Genomic DNA, 22662 nt, shown 5'->3' with positions numbered 1-22662 from the left:
TCACTGAGGAAATGACTTGAGACCGAGACCTCTAGAAGTATGCTGTGTGTGAGAAGACCCGGCAGGACAAGTGAGACCATAACCCGTGGCCTTCTACACAGGATGTAGCCAGTCCACTTATGCATACCTTCCCTTCTTGAGACACAAAACTCTACTTGTGAAGACCTGTTGAGGCAAGTGAGAAATCAGAATCGAAATCGATCAATGGAAATTGCAGCTGAGATACCAGTGCCGGTGGCACGTGAGAGAACCATCCGAACGTGGCCGTTGCCAGCGCCGCCCCGACTGGCCACGTGCCAGTGGCATGTAAAAAGCACCATCTGTTCGTGGCCGTTGCCAGCCTCGCCTGGCCCCCATGCCGGTGGCACATAAAAAGCACCATCCGATCGTGGCCGTTTGCCAGACTCTGGCACCTGTGCTGGTGGCACGTAAAAAGCACCCACTACACTCATGGAGTGGTTGGCATTAGGAAGGGCATCCAGCCGTAGAAACATTGCCAGATCAGACTGGGCCTGGCGCAGTCTTCTGGCTTCCCAGACCCCAGTTGAACCGTCCAACCCATGCTAGCATGGATAGAGGACCCTAAACGATGATGATGATGATACATGACATATATGTGTTATAAGGCAGTGAGTTGGCAGAACTGTTAGCATACCAAATAAAATGCTTAGCAACATTGCATCCATCTTCATGACATTCTGAGTTCATATGCCACTGTGGTCAACTTTGCCTTTTTATCCTTTCTGGATTGATAAAATAAGTACCAGCTGAGGACTGGGGGTGATCTGTGTAATTGACCTGTCCCCTCCCCTGAAAATTGCTATCCATGTGTCAAAATTTGAAATCCATATATATGTATAGGTGTAGGTGTGGCTGTGTGGTAAGAAGCTTGCTTCCTAACTACATGGTTCCAGATCCAGTCCAACTTCATGGCACCTAAGGCAAGTGTCTTCTGCTATAGCCCCAGGCTAATCAAAGCCTAATGAGTGGATTTGGTTGACAGAAACTGAAAGAAGCCTGTCATATGTGTGTGTGTGGGAGGGGTGCATGTGCGTGTGTGTGTGTTTATATTTGTGTCTGTGTTTATCCTGCCACCACTGTTTGATAACCGGTGCTGGTTTATTTATATTCTCATAACTTAGCAGTTCAGCAAAAGATGCTGATCAATAAGTACTTGGCTTTAAAAAATAAGTACTGAGATCAATACATTCGACTAAAAATTCTTGATGGTGGTGCCCCAGCATGGCCTCAGTCTAATGACTGAAACAAGTAAAATTTAAAAGATGTGTTATATATGTAATAATTAAATTATATATTATTCCCTTTGTTGTGTTTTATTATGTAAGTGATCCTCAAGACCACAGGAAAATTGTTTTGCATGCCACCAGTCCATGATGCAAAAAGGTTAGGGATTGCTGACCTAAATAGCAGGAGCTATCAAATAGTTCTAAGACTTTAGGGCATTTGAAGGGTGCTCTTATTGCTAACTATTTCTGTGAATCTGCTACATGAAAAGTCTTTTGTGTGGTAAGAAGCTTATTTCCTAATCACATGGTTCTGGGTTCAGTACCAGTGCGTGACAGCTTGGGTAATTGTCCTTGGGCTGACCAAAGCCTTGTGAGTAGATTTGGTAGATGGAAACTGAAAGAAGCGCATCATATATATGTATGTATGTCTATATCTATATGTGTGTGTCTGTGTTTGTTCTTCACCACTGCTTGACAACTGGTGTTGGTGTGTTTATATCCCTGTAACTTAGTGGTTCAGCAAAAGAGACTGGTAGAATAAATACCAGGCTTAACCGAAGTCAATTCTTTCAACTAAAAGAAGTGTTCAATGTGATGCCCCAGCATGGCCGCAGTCTAATGACTGAAACAAGCAAAAAGTAAAAGGTAAAAGACCATATTTGATCCCACAGCATATCTTGTGTATCCTTAGTTTATCTAAGATGTACAGTATAATGTTTTTGTCTATTCCTTTTCTTCATATTTAACAAGGCCACTTTCTACATGGCGATAGATTCTTGTAGTCTTACTTGTTAACTGAAACTTTTCTCATTTCGTTGACTTTTCTTCTGTGTTTTGAAATTTCCTTACTTATTCTTTAACAGATTCAGCTATGAGAACTAGGTCATCAGCACACAGAAGTTTCCAGACAACCAGTCTTAATCTCCTTGCCATAAATAAAGTTGTTGTTGTATGAGCGTAGATTGACCAGGGCTACCAAACCAAACCAAACAGCCATACCAATATATAAAAAATATTATCATATCAGAAAAGGAAGTACTATTGTTTGTGTGTGTGTGTGTGTGTGTGTGTGGACATGTGCGTTTATGTGTTTACATGAGTGTGTATGAGTGGGAGAGAGAGAGTGATAGAGGAAGCATTTCAGTCCTTTGACTGTGGCCATGCTGGAGCACCGCCTTTAGTCGAGCAAATCGACCCCAGGACTTATTCTTTGTAAGCCCAGTACTTATTCTATCGTCCTCTTTTGCCGAACCGCTAAGTGATGGGGACGTAAACACACCAGCATCGGTTGTCAAGTAATGCTAGGGGGACAAACACAGACAAACAAACACATACACACACACACATATATATATATATACATATATACGACAGGCTTCTTTCAGTTTCCGTCTACCAAATCCACTCACAAGGCTTTGGTCGGCACGGGGCTATAGCAGAAGACACTTGCCCAAGATGCCTCGCAGTGGTACTGAACCCGGAACCATGTGGTTGGTTAGCAAGCTACTTACCACACAGCCACTCCTGCGCCTAATAATATATAAAAATATTGATATGACTGATTTTAGTTTCCTTTTGCAGATAAAATTGATTTAGGGTTACTGTGAAGTTAAAAATTGTCATATAAAATAAAGCGGTTCCATCTTATTCAGATATCACCAAACCATTAATCTGTTAATCATTAATTTAACAAAGTTAACATTTCTGTTAATGATTTAACTTTTGAGTTAACTTTGGAAATCATTACTGGACTAATTAACTTCCATTACATTTAACTTCCGTTAATTCAAGTCAGTTTGAGTCAACTTCTGTTAATTTCAGTTCAATTGAAGTTAATGGATTTTATAGCTTTGGCACTTTTTAAAGGTGTTTTTAGGTGGTTTTAGAGTGAAAACTGATTTTTTTGTTTTTTCTATAATAAAAATTAATGTTAATGGTTTATCAATAACTTCCATTACATTAGGAAATAATTAACTGATTAATGGTTAATGAAGTTAGCTGTTTGATTAATGGTGCCCACCTTTGGATATCACTAATAATGTTAAAAGGAAAGAAGATAGAGAATGATCAGTACATTCATCATCATCGTCATCATCATCATCGTTTAATATCTGTTTTCCATGCTAGCAGAGGTTGGACAGTTCGACTGGGGTCTGGGAAGTCAGGAGGCTGCACCAGGCTCCAATCTGATCTGGCAGTGCTTCTACAGCTGGATGCCCTTCCTAACACCAACCACTCCGTGAGTGTAGTGGGTGCTTTTTACGTGCCACCGGCACAGGGGCCAGAGGAGGCTGGCAAACGGCCATGATCGGTTGGTGCTTTTACGTGTCACTGACACGGATGCCAGTCAGGCGAAATTAATCTAAAATGCTGTTTCCAAATAAAGTTAAAACACAGAAACTCTTTGTTTTCTTAATATTTTTTCTTTTTTATGTCATTACTTCAATTGTGCTCTTAAACAAAAAGATCTCTTCATTGTCTCATTTTTATCTGTTTTTAAGAATAGAAAAAGAAAGAAAAAAGTCACATTGATTTCATTTCTGGGTTAAGTAAGTATTATTTGCACAATCTAATTATGTTACCAATATCACTGTGAAATACCATTAGGTTAAACTTACATACTTACATGCATACATACACACACATACATACATGCATACATATGCACATACATAGATAAATGCATTTATACACACACAAGCAAGCATACATACATACGTGCGTATATCATAGACACAGACACCATACATACACTCTTGAATACTCCCCAGGGTACATTGGGAAATTCTGTTGCTCAGAACAACAAAATGAAAATTTTGAATAGTTCATTGATAAGTTAGTGCATGTGTACTTGGCATGACAGATGCAACGCATAGAAAGAATAGATCGGATCAAAAGCTCAGCATGGAGCACTGACAAGTTTATAACATTTCACTTTGAAGGCTATCTCCATGCGGTTCGAGAGCAGGAGATCCCCACCAAGTATCTATAGCATAAAAAGCAGAGCAGATTGACAAGAGTACAAACATTGGCAGCATAAAAATAAAACTGAAGATACCAACCACATTATAATCAACAGCAAGAAAATGTCTTCTCACAGCAGGTCACCCTACAATCCAAGGTAAGCACAGCAGGCCGTTCTGCTATCCAAGGTACTTTGGATGGGCCAAGGTACTTTAGCAGCCCCAGCTCATCAAAAGTACCTTGAATCGCAGAACAGCCTGCTGTGCTTACCTTGGGTTGTACGGTGACCTGCTGTGCTTGAGGAGACTTATTGAGTCAAGTACATCAACATCAAATAAAAATCAAATGGAAATTGTAGTTGGATACCTGTGCCAGTGGCATGTAAAAAGCACCAACCAATCGTGGCCATTGCCAGCCTCCCCTGGCACGTAAAAAGCAACCACTACACTCATGGAGTGGTTGGTGTTAGGAAGGGCATCCAGCTGTAGAAACACTGCCAGATCAGACTGGAGCCTGGTGCAGCCTCCTGGCTTCCCAGACCCCGGTCAAACCATCCAACCCATGCTAGCATGGAAAACAGACGTTAAACAATGATGATGATGATTATGATGATGATAATGCTGTGGCCAGATCAGTCTGGAACAGAACATGAAAAAGAAAATACTGACAGATAAAGGGGATTTATTGAGTCTGATAGGTTAAAAGAATATTCATGGAAGTTAAAACTGTCACCAATTTAAAACAAAACCAACTAGATATTGTTGTATGGGGCCACAAGAAAAAATATACACACTGTTATGGAAATCAGTTGCCTGCTGGACACTGATGTGGTCAGAAAAAACACAAGAGAAAGAAAGCAGTTATAGATCATTAATAAGCAGTTTGAAAGTCCAGTTTCTAAGATACACTTTCAGCTTCGTACCTATAATTATTGGAGTAACAGTGAAGATACTGACCCACTTGGAGCAAAGTATGGCTGAATTTGAGTTCTTTGGGAGAAAATGCAACTCCTTAATTCATACACTACAAATGAGTGCAATATCTGGGACAATAGTAATCTGCAAGACCTTCTTAAGATTTAAAGGATGATGAATAAAACAAGATGCTAACAACCATCACTATTTTGCTACCAAACTTTTATCTCCTTTCAAATGGAAAATCAATGTACAACATAATTTTGGAGTAGTCTACATTAATTTCAGCTCAATTTTCTAAGGACTAATTTAGTCTAACAATAAAAAAAAAATATTACCAATGTAACTATTTGACAAGACATATGAGAACAATGCAGTTATACTTCATATTCAAATTATAATTGAAAGACATTGTTTATAAAGTTAAACCTGACTATTGGACAGCTCACATTGATTGCAAGAGAAATAATGGATATTTTTATTTGCTAAAACATCACGTTTCCCACACAGTTTTGTATGAATAATTTAGTGTTTTTGTTTTGTTTTGTTTTTTATTTTTATTGATCTTAATAGTCTTTTAATTTGATGTAAATTCATTCTGTAATATTTATCTGTCAATACCAGGGATTTGGTAGCTAGAATACTGCAGATTTGATTTTCTGCCAAATTAGTGAAGCTAACAAAGCCTTTCATTTAAATTTTTTTGCATTTCTCATGAATGTTAACATAAGACAGCAGTTTGATTTTATACTGAACAGTAGTTGTTTCAGTTAGGATTGAAATGAAATCATAATTTTATGTATTTCAATAGTTATATTGTGAATGAATAGTTATTTAGTGTTCAATGTTCAAAATCTTATTATGAATTGAATGAAAGCAATTAAAACCACCAAGATTATCATAAAAATCTCCATGACAGTTGTAAAGGTAATAAAGCAGACCCTCCAAACCTCAAGATTCAACTAAAAATTTCCATATTTCTGCTATAAACTTGAATAATTTTCTTTGTTCTTATACTATTTAGTTAATATCTATTTTAGGAAATGTTCAGTAATTTCTATATACCACTTATTCTAACTTATTTTCAATTCATTTTCCTTCTTCATCTTTTTCTTTTCAACTTAATTCATTTTTCAATTTATGTGTATGTGCATGTTTGAGAGAGAGAGAGAGAGAGAGAGAGTGTGTGTGTGTGTTTGTGTGCATGTATGTATGTGTGTGTGTGTGTGTGTGTGTGTGTGTGTGTGTGTGTGTGTGTGTGTGTGTGTGTGTGTGTATGTGTGTGTGTGTGTGTGTGAACACACTAGTGCCAACAGGCTGTCTGTAAGATAGCATGTTTTACTTTGATTTGATGTCATTGTATCATATATTTTTATAGTGAATATGCATAAGTATACATATGGCATGCCAGTGGGAAAAACACTGGCAAGAAATGCAGCATGAAAGAAGCTCAAATGTCAACTGAAAAATATAAAATAGAACTACAAGATAAAATGCAAGCATGTTAAAAGAATGTGCATTTATGAAGCAATGAAAAATTATTGCCTAGATATTGGCAATAAATTTTAATATATATATATATTCAATGCATTTTTAATACAGTTAGTATTCGTTACTAAACACAATACCATTGTAAATACTGTTATCCTATCTATGTTTATGCTTACTGAAAAATTAAGCCCATCCCATTCACATTATTTGTCACCCTTTTGATGCAAACTGAATGAAAGAAGTCTATTGTTTGTTTATATATAACATGCAGTTATATAATCAAAATAAAAGTGAAGTAAAGCAAGTTAATGAAATCTTAGAATTAACTATGCCGAAAAGAAAAATACTAAAAGTATATCCATCATAGCTAAAACATCAATTCTTAGTAGAACACCAGCAAAGCAAGCAACAGTTGAAAATGTAAAATTTGAAGCAGACATCCATAAGGTGAAATATTGCAAAGCAGTTGTTAACAGAACATGAATTTAATATTTAATATTAAAAAACAATGATGAATAAATGAAAAATATTAACTGGAAAAAAAAAAAAAATGACAGTGAAACAAGCTGTAATAGAATCCTACTACCAAAATGTTTTCAACACAAAATGTTGTCAGCAACTGAAACAAGTTTAAAACAAAATATCCATAGTATTAAAGAAGTAGGAAGAAAATACACTATTAATGATAATAAATGTGTAAGAAAAAAAGCAATGAAAATTTTTGAATGGCTTATATCATACACAAATAGCAAATGAAGTTGTAGAGATATTTGAAAATGCAACATTGGTCAAATAGAAATTCAAATGTGAATTTACTTGTGTTCATGCATGTATTACTGAAGTCCATCATAAATATAAATTTTTTAAATAATATCGAAGATACTAATATGTATGTATGTATGTATGTATGTATGTATGTATGTATGTATGTTAGTGTCAGGTCACTTTTGAGTGCTATTGGTAACATGTAACCCAGTACAACCTGTTGCATGGTCGGGTCATCGGCAACTAAACCGGCAGCCCCACCAAGCTTGCTTGGTGAAGAGGGTGTTTATTGGACACCCTGCGGGATGAAAAACAAAACCCGTCAAAGGTCGGAGGAACTCTTGAGAGTCAACGGCCATCCAATAAATGTCTGAAGGCTGGATCATACGTGGGGACATAGAAATAATCGGACTGAATACCCGATCGCACAGTTAAACCATTGGGAGTGAAGGACTCTTAGCCTTTGTTAGGGCATCCTTCTAGGAGAAGGTAACTCAGGTGACTGGGATAATTCCGATATAAAACCTGCAGCTCAGTGGTTACCGATGATGTTGACTTGTTCTTCTTTACGGATTATGGCTGCTGTTGCTTAGTGAGTGGAATTAACTCAGTGCACAACCTTTCCCCACTTTAAAAAAAATCTTCTTGCACAGGCATTGCACAATAACAACATTGATTAAGCTTCGTGTAATGGCCATACTCGATAACGAGGGAGCAGCCACCACCACCATGTATGTGTGTGTGTGTATATATATATATATATATATGCACATACTTTATATATGTACAGTTTATATCATGGGTTTTAATAAGAAATGAACATGTCATCAAGTGAATGACATCAAAGATGATCACTTTGAAAAGTTAGCAGTGACACACACAAAAGGTGAATTTGAAAATATCAAAAGTACATAATTAAACCAATGAAAGTGATAAGATTTACACACCAAGAACTTCCAAAGTCCTTTAAAATACTGCTTAAAATCTATTAAAAACACCTGCAAGTCCTTTAAGGTGGTGTCCAGTGATAGAAACAACTAAAAGATATCTTAGAAAATTACTATTTTTAAATCTCACAACGTGAGATATTCAGCAACAATACTTTGTAGTAAAGATTGTTTGCCAACATAACATGCCAGTCCTGGTTTAGGACGAATGTTGCTGTAATTTAGTCCCAGGAGACATCGTCTCCAGCTGGCTATATGACATGATCTGTGTCCTTATATTTTCAAACAAGGGAATCTAGCACCCCAACTCAGCTCAAAACAATATCTGTGTATCACGATTTCCAGGTTAAACCATTGGGAGTGAAGGACTCCTAGCCTTTGTTGGGGCATCCTTCTAGGAGAAGGTAACTCAGGTAACTGGGATAACTCCAACATAAAACCTGCGGCTCAGTGGTTACCGATGATGTTGACTTGATTTCTTTTCGGATTATGGCTACTGTTGCTTAGTGAGTGGGATTGACTCAGTGTTCAGCCTTTCCCCACTTAAAAAAAAATCTTCTTGCACAGGCATTGCACGATAACAACATTGATTAAGCTTCGTGCAATGGCCATACTCGATAACGAGGGGGCAGCCACCATATATACACACACACACACACACACACACACACACACATGACAGGCTTCTTTCAATTTCCATCTATCAAATCCAGTAGTTAAGGATGTGTAGTGTGCACATAAGTTAATACAGAGAAGAAATTTGAAAGTAACTAAATCTAGTGAGTTATCTAGATAGAGGAACACTTGTGGTTTAGAAATCTGATATTACCTCCACCACAGTACATGCTTGTTGATCTGTTTACATCTCGGTAACTTACCTTTTCAGCAAAAGAGACCAATAGAATAGGTACAAGACTTGTTCAACTGATCCCTTCAAAAAAGTGTCATGTCATAGTTGGAGTCCAGTGACTGAAACAAGTAAAAGAAAAGAGGAAAGAAAATATCTATCTATCTTTCTATCTATCTATCTATCTTTCTATAGTTATATAATATATATAATATACATATTTACATATACATAAATACACACACACACACAAGCATATTACAGGGGAAGGCCAGTTTATGGGATTATACTGCTCTACATCTTAGAGTGTGCTTCTTCTCCAGATTTATATTTTCTACAAATGGTGTATATATCTTTATATATATACACCTTTTTTTTCTGTCCTTGTTTTTTCTGTGTCCCTTTCTGTAGAAGAGCGTAGGCTCAAAACGTAAAATACTTTTTCTATTCCTGAGCATTATACTAATACATATGTTTGTTTTGTACACCACCTGTCTTTGTCTTTTGTTTTTTTCGTAAACTCTCCCTATCTATCTATCTATCTATCTTTCTATCTATCTATCTATATATATATATATATATATATATATATATATATATATATATATATATATATATATAGAGAGAGAGAGAGAGAGAGAGAGAGAGAGTGAGATATGCCCTCAAACATATACATGCTTGCAATAATATTTACACATACACATATAAAGACTCCACCCATTGTAACATATCTTATTTCCACCTGTGTTACTATGCACATTGCTCTGCCTATTGTCAACTAGTAACAAGTTCTTTTTCTGCCTGTTTCTAGGAGACATTTTATACCCAACCTTATAACAAGTATTCTGTCTAATGCATTCAAATATTAAAAAATAAATGTTAGTTGCTTCAATGGAAATTTTGTTTGATTTTTTAAATTTCATTTTCAATTTTATGCAGTTACTATTTTGTACTACATAGTTCAAAATTGTAGATTTTCTTGATGATGGTGGTGGGGTGACAATGAGGATGATGATGATGATGATGGCAAAGATGATGATCATCATCATGAATAACAGGTAAATTTCGTTCAATATGAAACAGTAATCAAAACTGATCATTAGCTTATATCAAAAATTGTTTAATTAGTTCTTCCCACTCGATCTAAGTTCTTAAATAAACAATTACAAATTCTATAGTTCCTTCTTCCTAATTTTTGTCATTTTTTTTATACCTTGTGTTGTTCTTTTCTTGGACAAAAAGATATTCTGTTTCACATTAACCATAACAGAAAGTTGTTTATCATTTACTTCTGTACTCTGCACAAAACTGAAAGTTTTGAACTAGCTATTCTATGTTAATTTAGTCAGAATTTGTTGCATACACTTAGGCATTCTTCAATGTCTAAATTGCTTTCTTCTTCTTGCTCATAATTTGTTGTGTACATAAGCAAAATTACTGTTCTGACCTTGAATACATGTCTCTTACCTTGTACATTCTGTCTGATGTGGAGCCACCCCCACCAATACAGAGGCGGAGATAAAGGTACAGAAAGGGAGATTAGTTATTATATTTAGAAGGCTATAAAGGTGACAAGTTGGTGGAATTGTTAGCACACTGGACAAAATGCTTAGTGGTATTTCTTTCAGCTTTACTGTTTGCATTCAAATTCCATTGAGGTCAGCTTTGCCTTTCATCTTTTCAATGTTGATAAAATAAGTACCAGCTAAGCACTGAGGGTGATGTAATCAACAAACCCTTTCCCCACCCCAAAAAAAAATCATACATACACACACACACGCACACATACACCTTGTATAATTTGATTCATTGCGTTTAGAGCATTTTTAGTGTAAGAAAGAAAAGGAAAATTTAGAAGGCTACACATTGGTGTTTAGGACATCTAAGCTTCAAATGAGACAAACAGCATTAAAATCAAATCTATGGCATGTTTTCTCACTGTACTTTCTTATGTGACAGTAATACATGCACAATGGCTTAATACTCAATGCCATAAGATATTTATTTCCTGCTGACATGATCCACAGGGCCCCTGCTATAGAGACATTCTATAGGATAATGATTATACCTTTGATACTGTTTGAAATAACTAGGAGTGAGACTATTTCAGAGGAGAGAGAATCCTAGCGACTGATTATTCAGCAACAGAAATTAACTCAAGCTAATGAGGGAGTTTTAATATGGTTTTATTACTGATAAGAATTAGCAGCTAAATCTCACTCAAATCTCATTCTACTGTCTTTTATTTACTAGTGATATACTATAATTTTTATTTTTGTCTTCTATCTTTTACTTATTTTTGTCATTGGACTGTGGCCATGGTGGGGGCTCTGCCTCAATGGGTTTAGTAGGAAAAATTCAACCCCAGTACTTACTTTTTTAAGCCTGTTATTTAATTGCTAAGATACAGAACTGTAAACAAACAACATCAGTTGTCAAGTGGTGGTGAAGGACAAAGGCACACGCACACACACACCTGGTATAATTTGATCCATTGTATTTAGAGCATTTTTAGTGTAACAAACTGTCACACTGAACATAGCCATTCACCAACATTAGTTAACTGATCGTGATATATGATTTTTACTTGATCTACAAAATCAGTGTCTGTAGCTGGTGAAGCGTAGCACAGAAACACAGTTGTCCTATGATCTGATGATGTCATTCATAAAACTCATTGCTATATTTTTACAAGGAGAGTTTTCTCTCAAGACAATTTCTGCAGCAAAGGTCTTTCCATGTCTGAGTGTACATAAAAATATTGAATATTTAAATATAATTGTATACAACAACATATATGTGTGTGTATATACATACATGCATATACATATATATGTGAGTGTGTGTGCATACATATATGTATATATATATGATACATGTCTGTATATATATGTATGTGTATATATATATATATATATGTGTATATATATATTACATGTATATATTATATGTATGTATATACATCTATATGTATCTAGCTATATATATGTATATATGTGTGTGTATGTATGTGTATATATATATATATATATATATATATATATATATATATATATATATTATATATATATATATATATACACATATGTATGTGTGTGTATATTTTATATTTGATATATTTATGCATACAAATACATACCTTACCCAACTTCTAACACAGAAGACATTGTACTGCTCTATTGTTAAAATAATGCTAGTCCTGGCTGACACCCAATCTCTGTACAATAAATTATAACAAGCTAAAAAGAAATAAAAACTGCACACCTTGCATCATGTCAAGCTTCTCACAAACCACACCTATAGACCATCAACACAATGAAAGAAAAGTACCTGAAAGTAAAAAAGCTACCTGAACATGTGAGAAGCAAATTTTGTTACTGTAACAAGTTGAAATCTTTGTACCCTTTGGCATTGTATGTTTAGTCATATTCTAGCATCCAGTATATAGGAAAGTTTAACAACACCATTCTATAAACACTATATCTCTTACTCTGTTCAGACAAGCATAAAAAGGATAAACACACATACAAATAATACCAGCATTGATAATTGCACTAGCTCCAGAATTTTAGTCATGAAGTATTCCCATCAGAGATAGATGCTGAGAAACAACAACTTCCATACTCCAATCCTGCTTGTTTGAAACTTATAGTCATATAATAACAGATTGTAGTAGAGGAACTGCAATATACTCAGACAGAGTAGGAACTAACACAGAAAGTGACCTAAGGGTTATGCTGCTAGGACACTCATCGATCAATTGGTTGAAGACTGATCTACTGAAGATTGACCTACCAAGATCACTCCAGGAGAGGGAATTCTGGAGACAAGTGGTGGCTGGTGTTCAACTGCAGATAATGTAGAAGGTAGGTAGAATCCCTACACCTAATATGATACATACTACATGTAAAAGCAGTGGTCTCAGCTAGGATCCATATGACCCTTGAGAGTCCATATAAGATTTTGTCATTAAAATTTATGAGCAATAAATTAGTTGTACTTCTACAATACACAAAATAGTTCAATTTTTTTTTATATAACAATTCCTAATAATATTTAATTATAAAAATACAATACATAGGTGTAGGAGTGGCTGTGTGGTAAGTAGCATGCTTACGAACTACATGGTTCTGGGTTCAGTCCCATTGTGTGGCACCTTCGGCAAGTGTCTTCTCCTATAGCCTCAGGCTGACCAAAGCCTTGTGAGTGGATTTGGTAGACGGAAACTGAAAGAAGCCCGTCGTATATATGTATATATATATGTGCATGTGTGTGGGTGTGTGTATGTTTGTGTTTGTCTCCCCAACATCACTTGACAACTGATGCTGGTGTGTTTACGTCCCCATAACTTAGTGGTTGGGCAGAAGAGACTGATAGAATAAGTACTAGGCTTACAAAGAATAAATCCTGGGGTCGATTTGCTCGACTAAAGACAGTGCTCCAGCATGGCCACAGTCAAAGGACTGAAACAAGTAAAGAGTAGGATTTTTTTTAAACATTGAATGGCTATGGGGGGTCCACCTGAGTGAAATAGGTATCAAAGGTATCCATAGGTAAAAAAATGGTTGAGCACCACTGTGTTAAAGTGTGCAATGTGATCCTCAGGCAGACATGGTATGGTATATATGTCACTTTACCCCATGGAAAAAGTACCAAATCTACCCTAAAATCACATTCCACCTGGTTTAATAAAAGGACATATTGGATGATGCATTCCTATGTACACTATGTATTTTTCATCATTTATCTTTTACTTACTTGCAGCCACACATTGATCCCATTACTTATTTTTAAGTCTAGTACTTATTCCATCAGTTTCCTTTTGCTGAACCATTAAGTTATAGGATCATGAACAAACAAGGCGCAGGAGTGGCTGTGTGGTAAGTAGCTTGCTTACCAACCACATGGTTCTGGGTTCAGTCCCAATGCATAGCACCTTGGGCAAGTGTCTTCTACTATAGCCTCAGGCCGACCAAAGCCTTGTGAGTGGATTTGGCAGATGGAAACTGAAAGAAGCCCGTCATATATATATATATATATAATATATATATATATATATATATATATGTGTGTGTGTGTGTGTGCGTGTATGTATGTGTGTCTGTGTTGTCCCCCTAGCGTTGCTTGACAACCGATGCTGGTGTGTTTATGTCCCCATCACTTAGCGGTTCGGCAAAAGAGACCAATAGAATAAGTACTGGGCTTACAAAGAATAAGTCCCGGGGTCGAGTTGCTCGACTAAAGGCGGTGCTCCAGCATGGCCGCAGTCAAATGACTGAAACAAGTAAAAGAGTAAAAGAGTAAAACTAACACTGGTTGTCAATTATTGTATGGTAGATGGGTGGAGGGGTGGGTGGGGGGACAACCACATACAGAAAGGCACACACATACATTTATATGCATATGTATGTATGGGTAGATGGATGTATTTATGTACGTACGTACATACATACATACATACATACATACATACATACATACACACATACATATGTTTGATAGACATCTATACAGTTTCCATATACACCAAATTCATTCACAAGGCTTTGGTTGAGCTAGGGTTATAGTAGAAGACACTTGACCAAGTGCTGTGCAGTGGGACAGACCCTCCTGAAACCAAATGATTGCAAAGCAAACTCCTTAACTGCACAATCATGCAGGCATGGAGAAAAGAAAGGATGGTCATGGTTAGAATGCTTTTCATTAAAGGTCTATTCAAATGAAGCTGACCTGGGGATAGACAGCAACAACAACACAGAAACCATACTTATTTCTCTTTAACAATAAAAAAATTTATTCACTATTTGTAACCCATCTCCACTGTCTAGGTTACACACTATGTTTTACTTTCAGTATAGTGGTGTCTGTGTTGTTTCCATAGAATCCACACTTCCCATGACTCACCTCAACAACAAATACTTCCAGTTACTCATCAACAACAACAAGGCAAATCCTCTGGTACTTTAAATCAGCTAGCTGGTAGAATTAAGCCAATTATATAATAACTACCTTTGCAGCTGATGTATTTTATCTTTGGCCCATCAAGGAAGATGGCTAAGTGGCTGATTAATACTGACATCCCCCAACAATAAAAATCCTACAACACCAAGTAGTTCACAATCAGCTGTACTGACAAAGAACAGTGCCTACAACACCATGAGAAAGTCAACTGTTGTTACTGAAAAGTTTCCATCCCCTACAACAGCACTTACAATATAATACTAACAATATAGTACTCTTTTGCTCTACACAATTTTTGAGCCCTTTTGCCTCCTAAACTGGTCTATGTCCCTCTTCAAGAAGGTTCTCTAGTAACTTCACAAAATCCTCTTCTACTATGAAATCAAGATTTGTAAGAACCTGTATTGCTGATGAAGTACCACATTTCCTGTCTACTTTTTTTGGAGCTCCACATACACAACAAAGCCCCTTGAATCTCAGCTTCTCAATCCCACCTGGTTCACTATTACATGCTAAAAGTTATCAATGGGCAAAAGCTTTTGATTACTCCAGCTCACTGAAGTAACCAGAAAGATACTTCCTTATCACTCTCACTTCCGTCATCTTAATGATAGAGACAGCTATAAACAACCATTTCCTTTAACACATGGGGAATCTGCCACATCTCAATGACTGTCACTAAAGCTTCCATAGAGCCAGATGTTCTGGAGGCTTGTTTTCCTACACAACACACCAAAGGTCCTAATCTTTGAGATTTTTGGCTCAAATGTTGTTGTTGCAATCTATGAATTTCATTCAACTACGAGAAGTTTTCTGTTAAACTATCCCATTACAAAGTGTTGATAAGATGTCCTTTAACCCCTATCTTACAGTGTCTGGTGTAACTAAGAGTTCTGTTATATGTCTCCTACACTCTTCTATCTGAGTATTAAGATCCTTCTTATAGTTACTAATGACCAAACACACACTCCTGTACATATGATACCACCTTTTCGCTTCTCCTCAACATTTCACATCCAACATCACATGAATTTCTATTGCTTCCATGAGCAGGGTCCTTGGGCTTATCTGCCAATGAGGTCATGACAAATTAATATTCTTTAACACAACTAACCTGCAGTTACTGCACATATGTAGTACACACACACACTTGATGCATTGCTGGATCACTACCAAAAGTACTTTCATATTTCTGATGTAGAGTATCACATTTTTGTTTTAATTTAACTGGAAATCAGAGGTTCAAGGAGAAAGTAAAATGAAACAGCTCAACCAAGTATCAAAGTTGCATTGCAGATTCAGGATTCAGTTTGTTCACAGCTTACTACAACTTTATGGTGCTTGCAAGTAGACACACACACATACAGTCACTACCATTTACTAATCATTGTTACTGCAAAAAATCTCAATCCATTCTGCAAAATCTCAATCCATTCTGCAAAAAAATCTCAATCCATTCTCTTATATATCAGAGGTAAATCATGCAAAAATCCTGAAATGTGATAATAATGATGTTTAACAAATGAATTGAACTACAAGAAAAAAGTGCTATCAGTTTGGGCTGGTTACCATCAAGATGTTATGTGTTCTAGGGCTCCATACTACTGATTACCTCTTCAAAATAGGGATAAGAGTGGCCTGTCAGAGAAATGAGCCCCATAAGGTGGAGTGGCTTTTAAAATGAGTGTTGCTGGCCATTCTCCGCAGCAATGCTATTGTGGTCATTACCGTGGGGTGCAGCTAATCACACCATTTGTTCTGAGATATGCGATCTATCATCCCCTCTTCTTCCATCGTCTGCTGCTTTACCCTTCCCCATTTTTTCCTTTTCTTTCTTTTCCTTTCTGATCTCTCTTTTTTTTTTGTTTCTTTGCATTTAAATAAAAAAAATTACATAAATTTATCAACCACTTATATTAACCCGATCTTTGCAAAAGTCTAATAAACTGCAGCATTTTTTAATACCTGTTGTAAACTTCTTGTAGTAAACTTCTTGTAAACTTCTTTCAAAGTATTAGATTCAAAATATTTGTCAGTGTTTTTTTTTTCTTAATTTAAACAAATAAATGCACTAAACATATAAAAATATATTGTATTCATTTGCATACTTTTATTTTGATTAAATTCATTATAAGTAAATTTCATAAGTTTTCTCATTTTAAAGTTAAACTATTATTGCAATTCTGCTAACTCATATACAATTGTAAATTTGAAATCATTTTTAGAGGTAAAGTATATTCTTCTGTTATCTCAGTACATAAGTTTAGAGAGTAATTAGTTTTGGAATTTGATTAGTTTACAGAACTACTGTTGGTGTAAGAAACATTTCTATAAAAATCATGCAAAATTAGGTTGTTGATGTTGTACAGATATAATATATAAGATGTTGATGTTGTATGGTTATAATATATGGGCAGTATGTAAATGCTCAGAATTTGCAGTTACTTGAAAGAAATGAATTATTATGATCTCAAAGGAATGTCGTGTTTATGATTTATTGAATATTTATTGTTGACATAAAGGTCGCACACCAAATAGAGGGAGGAAATGTTTGAGAAGCTACAGTTACTGAATTAACTATATTAGTATTGATATGTAATGTAAATGAATAATACAGGATTAGCAAAGAGGAGTGCTGCAGATTCAATGAAATACCAACACATGCATGTGTGTATGTGCACATGTGCACACACACACACAAGCATGCACACACACATGCACACACACATACACACACACACACACACACACATGAATATTTTATTCTCTTACTTGTTTTTCCTGAAGTAATAAACATAATTTTTTTAAGGAAGTACAGTTCACGCTTCTTTAAACACATAGTTACATTCAGATTAAAATATTTTAAAAGAGCTTCATACTGTTCTAAATGACAAGACATGAGGCCATAACTTTCAAGTTAAAGAGACAATAGAGTGAAAAAATTCTTCTTTGTGATTCCACACCTTACATGAAGTACCTTGATGTTATCAAATAGCTTGCAGGATATACATGTAACTATTCAGTTTTAGAAAGTGCTTTATTAAGATTGTTTGTGTAAACCAACTTGTCAGTCATTAGGCAATTTTTCTGCTATACCTATTGCACAGAAATAGCTTATCTGTTACCCAAAATATAACATAATAAATATTGTATGATTTTATTACCTATAACAATAGATGGCAAGTACTTATTTTATTGATTCAGTGGATGCTGATAAACTCAGTTAACTATTATGTCATATGTTGTGTGGAGAAATGTGTAATGGACCTTGATTGCTTTTTCTAACATCATCCCCACATTTTGTATATCTGAAGAAGAGAATACTCATGATACCATGCATACAGGGTATGAGGAGAATCAAAAGGGAATTGAAATTACAATAACTAGGCTGTTAGTCACATGTTCTCATTAACTTTTGTTTGAACTGCAAAAAAAAAAAATCTTTACGGTAAGACTAAGTATGTTTAAACACACACAGTGGAGTATTTTGTATGCTGTGTTCTGCTATGTATAATTAGCCATAGTCAACCAGTAGTATTTGAACCTATTAAACAACATTGAACATAAGTTAAAAACTTATAAACAATGAAATAGCTGTAGATATTTTTAATGCACTTGTTGTGACCAAAGAAACTTCATCTCTTAATCATGATAATGATTTAGTAAGTGAGCTAGAAACTAGCCTAGACACTTACATTGACACTAACATCTTATAAGTGAGCTTCTATAAAGAAGTTTACAAAACTGTTCAACTTAAAATAAGTGGAAGTAGGTAATGGATATAACAATGGTTATGGTCAGGGTTGTCTTAGCAGCATTATAGGCTCCTGAGCAAATTAATGCACTGGTTTCTATACTGTTTATTTATTGACAGCAAACCACAGCATACATAGATTAGAATAGGACCCCTAGACTCTTGGAGCCCCTGGACAACTTCGCAGTGTTCCCCTTAACAGCATAATAGGCCCCCAAGCAAACCAATGCACTGGGCCCTATAATATTTATTTATTGACAGCAAGTCACCGTGTACATCAATTAGAATAGAGTGCCTTGATACTTGGAGCCCTTGGATAACTACCAAGTGTGCCCCTTAGTAGCATTATAGGTCCCTGAGCAAACCAGTGTACTGGATTCTTTAGTATTTATTTATTGACAGCAACTCACATGTATAGATCAGAATAGGGTTCCTAGAACCTTGGAGTCCCTAAGCAACTGCCCTGTGTACCCCTGTCTTAAGGCACCACTGGTTGTAGCAGACATACCATGGAATTGGTTGAAGCAGACTCACTATGATGCTGGTTGTAATACACTTACCAGGGTTGTAACTTACCTCTGCTATAGAATGTTCAAGACAAAGCTTGATGACAGTTTACTTCTAAATAATGACTCAATGTCTTCTATAATAAATTATGTAAAAAAAAAACACAAGGGGTATGATTACCCTTTAAGAGGATTAGCTTCAACAAAATGATAATTTCTGATATTGTTCCAAAGTGACAAACCATGTGTATTATTAGTATTTATAATAATTATAATTATTATTTTCATTAGCATCTTCCTTCAATTCTGTTTCCATTTCTTGCTGAGTGTCTTCCTGACATCTAGGGCAGAGAAACATACTGTGTACATTGGTAGGCCATTAAAATAAACACACCAGATTGTTCATTTACAAAGTCATGTGATAGAGAAAAGGGGGAAGACAAAGAGAAAAAAAAATACAAAGTAAACAAATAAAATAAAGGGGGAAAAAAAGGAAAGAAAATTCACAGCAATAATGCTCTTCTCAATATGTGTGATGTACCAGTTAAGTCAATCTTATGCACTTCCTGCATGGATGATAAGCCAGGGATCAATCTTAAATAATTTCCAGTTCCTTTTTTGATCATTCCAAGTGCTTCTACAATCACTGGTATTGTAACCGTCTTGAGATGCTACATCTTTTCAATTTCAATTAGCAAATCTTTATATTTTCTGAGCTTATCAAATTCTTTTGCTGAGATATTATGGTCACAAGGTATGTTCATGTCAATCAATAAACAAACTTTATTGTTTTGGTCTTTCACAACAATATCTGGTTTATTTGCTTTGCTGGTTGGTCTGTACATACTGGGAAGTCTCAAAGAATAGTTACAATTTATCCCTTAGTTATAGCCTAAAAATGGTGCTTGTACCATTTGTCAGCAGTTTTGATTTTATAATGCCGGCATTATCCAATGTAGATATTGGCCAACTCTGTCATGTCATTATTTGTATTCTACAGGTGCTAAAACCTCACATCCAGAGATTAGGTGGTCTACTGTTTTTATCTCATTGTTGTAGTATCAGCACTTTGGGTCTCCACCGTTTTTCATTGCATTTGCTTGATAGTTCCAGATCAATAAGCTCTGACCTTGGGCAGCCAAGATAAAGCCTTCACTTTCTGCCTTTAGCTTTGAGCTCCATAGCCACTGGTGGATGTGCTTCTGGTCTACATCAGCTTGTTTGCTACAGGCCACATATTTGCCATGCAGAAGTTTATGTTCCCACCTATCAACCAATTGTTCAAATGCATTTTGCTTTGCTATTGATTTCACCTTCTTTGCAACTTCAGTAGCTGCACTTCCATCATACTGTTCAACCTGGGTATTATGCATAAACTCACTTGAAAATTTTTTGCTCTTCTTCATAGCAAAATGAAGCTCCTTACGTCTTTCATGGTTTTCAATAAGCTTTAGCATCCAGTCATTAGATGTCTCAAGATATTTTGCCAGTCCAATTGTGGTGGTTTTGTAGATTTCAAACTGGATCAAGCCTCGACCTCCTTGAGCTCTGGGTAGGTAAAGACCATCTGCGTCTGCCTTTGGGTGATGCATCTTATTACAAGTCAGCAGATTACGGATTAACAACCAGAACTGCTAAGGAATTTATAGCTAATACCTTGTTACGTGCAATTAATTCAGATTTTAAGACTGCTTGAACTCTCCTGTAACACTCCTTCCTGATCTTCTCTTTCATACTTGCATGCTGAATGCCAGAGCCATCATTTATTCTGAGGTATTTGCAAGTTTGTTCCTGCTCAAGTTCTTTTATGACTGTCTCAATATCCAATACCACTGAATGTATGGTTTCCAATTTCCCTTTCTGGAAAGTGACCTTGGCACATTTATCAAGACGAAATTCCATCCCAATGTCATAACTGAATGCTTTCACAATACACAGTAGTCCTTCAAGCTTATTGTTGTCTTTGCTATAGAGCTTTAAATTATTCATATAAAATAGATGACTTATTTTCTTGTCGCCAATTTTATATCCATACTCTGATCTGTTAAATTCACTTGTAGGGCTATGTAAAAAATTAAAGGTGGAAGTGAGTCAGACTGGAAAATGTCGCAGTTGATATTAATATTTTTTGTGGTCAATACTCCATTAGAGTGGTATTATCATTATTATTATTATTATTGAAGGCAGTGAGCTAGCAGAATCGTTAGTGCAGTAGGAAAAATGCTTTGCGGCATTTCGTCTGTCTTTACATTCTAAGTTCAAATTCTGCCAAGGTCATCTTTGCTTTTCATCCTTTTGGGGGTCAATAAATTAAGTACTAGTCAAGTACTGAGTCGTGATCAACTTTCTCCTCACCCAAAATTTCAGGCCTTGTACCTACAGTAGAAAGGATTATTATTATTATTATTATTATTATTATTATTATTATTATTATTATTATTATATTAGGTGGCGAGCTGGCAGAATTGTTAGCATGCTGGGCAAGATGCATAGTGGCATTTTATATGTCTGTATGCTCTGAGTTCAAATTCTGCTGAAGCAGACTTTGCCTTTCATCCTTTTGGGGTCGATAAAATACGTACCAGCTGAACATTGGAGGTCAATATAATTAACTTAGCTCCTTGCCTGATATTGCTAGCCTTGTGCCAAAATTTGAAATTATTATTATTATTATTATTATTATTATTATTATTATTATTATTATTATTATTATTATTATATAAGGTGGCGAGCTGGCAGAATTGTTAGCATGCTGGGCAAGATGCATAGTGGCATTTTGTATGTCTGTATGCTCTGAGTTCAAATTCTGCTGAAGCAGACTTTGCCTTTCATCCTTTTGGGGTCGATAAAATAAGTACCAGCTGAACATTGGAGGTCAATGTAATTAACTTAGCTCCTTGCCTGATATTGCTGGCCTTGTGCCAAAATTTGAAATTATTATTATTATTATTATTATTATTATCCCATAAGTCAAGAGCAGTATAGTTTGAAATCGAATCAGAATGTGGAGACATAACTAAATAACAAAGCATATATTCCATCAATTTTAGCTTCAACAACATAATGACTGGCTTATCTTCTCACAAATTCGTGATTCACGAGGAAGCAGAAAACAGAAACAGCACAACAGCAACAACAATATCATCATTATCATCATTGTTGCCATCATCATCATCGTTGACGTCTTCGTCGTCGTCGTCGTCGTCATCGTCATCATCATCATCAGCAGCAGCAGCAGCAGCAATAGCAACAGCAGCAGCATCACC

The sequence above is a fragment of the Octopus sinensis genome, linkage group LG3 (genome assembly GCF_006345805.1).
Source record: "Octopus sinensis linkage group LG3, ASM634580v1, whole genome shotgun sequence".
Classification (NCBI taxonomy): Eukaryota; Metazoa; Mollusca; class Cephalopoda; order Octopoda; family Octopodidae; genus Octopus; species Octopus sinensis.
The sequence above is the reverse complement of the archived record's forward strand: the minus strand, read 5'-3'. Positions refer to the sequence as shown.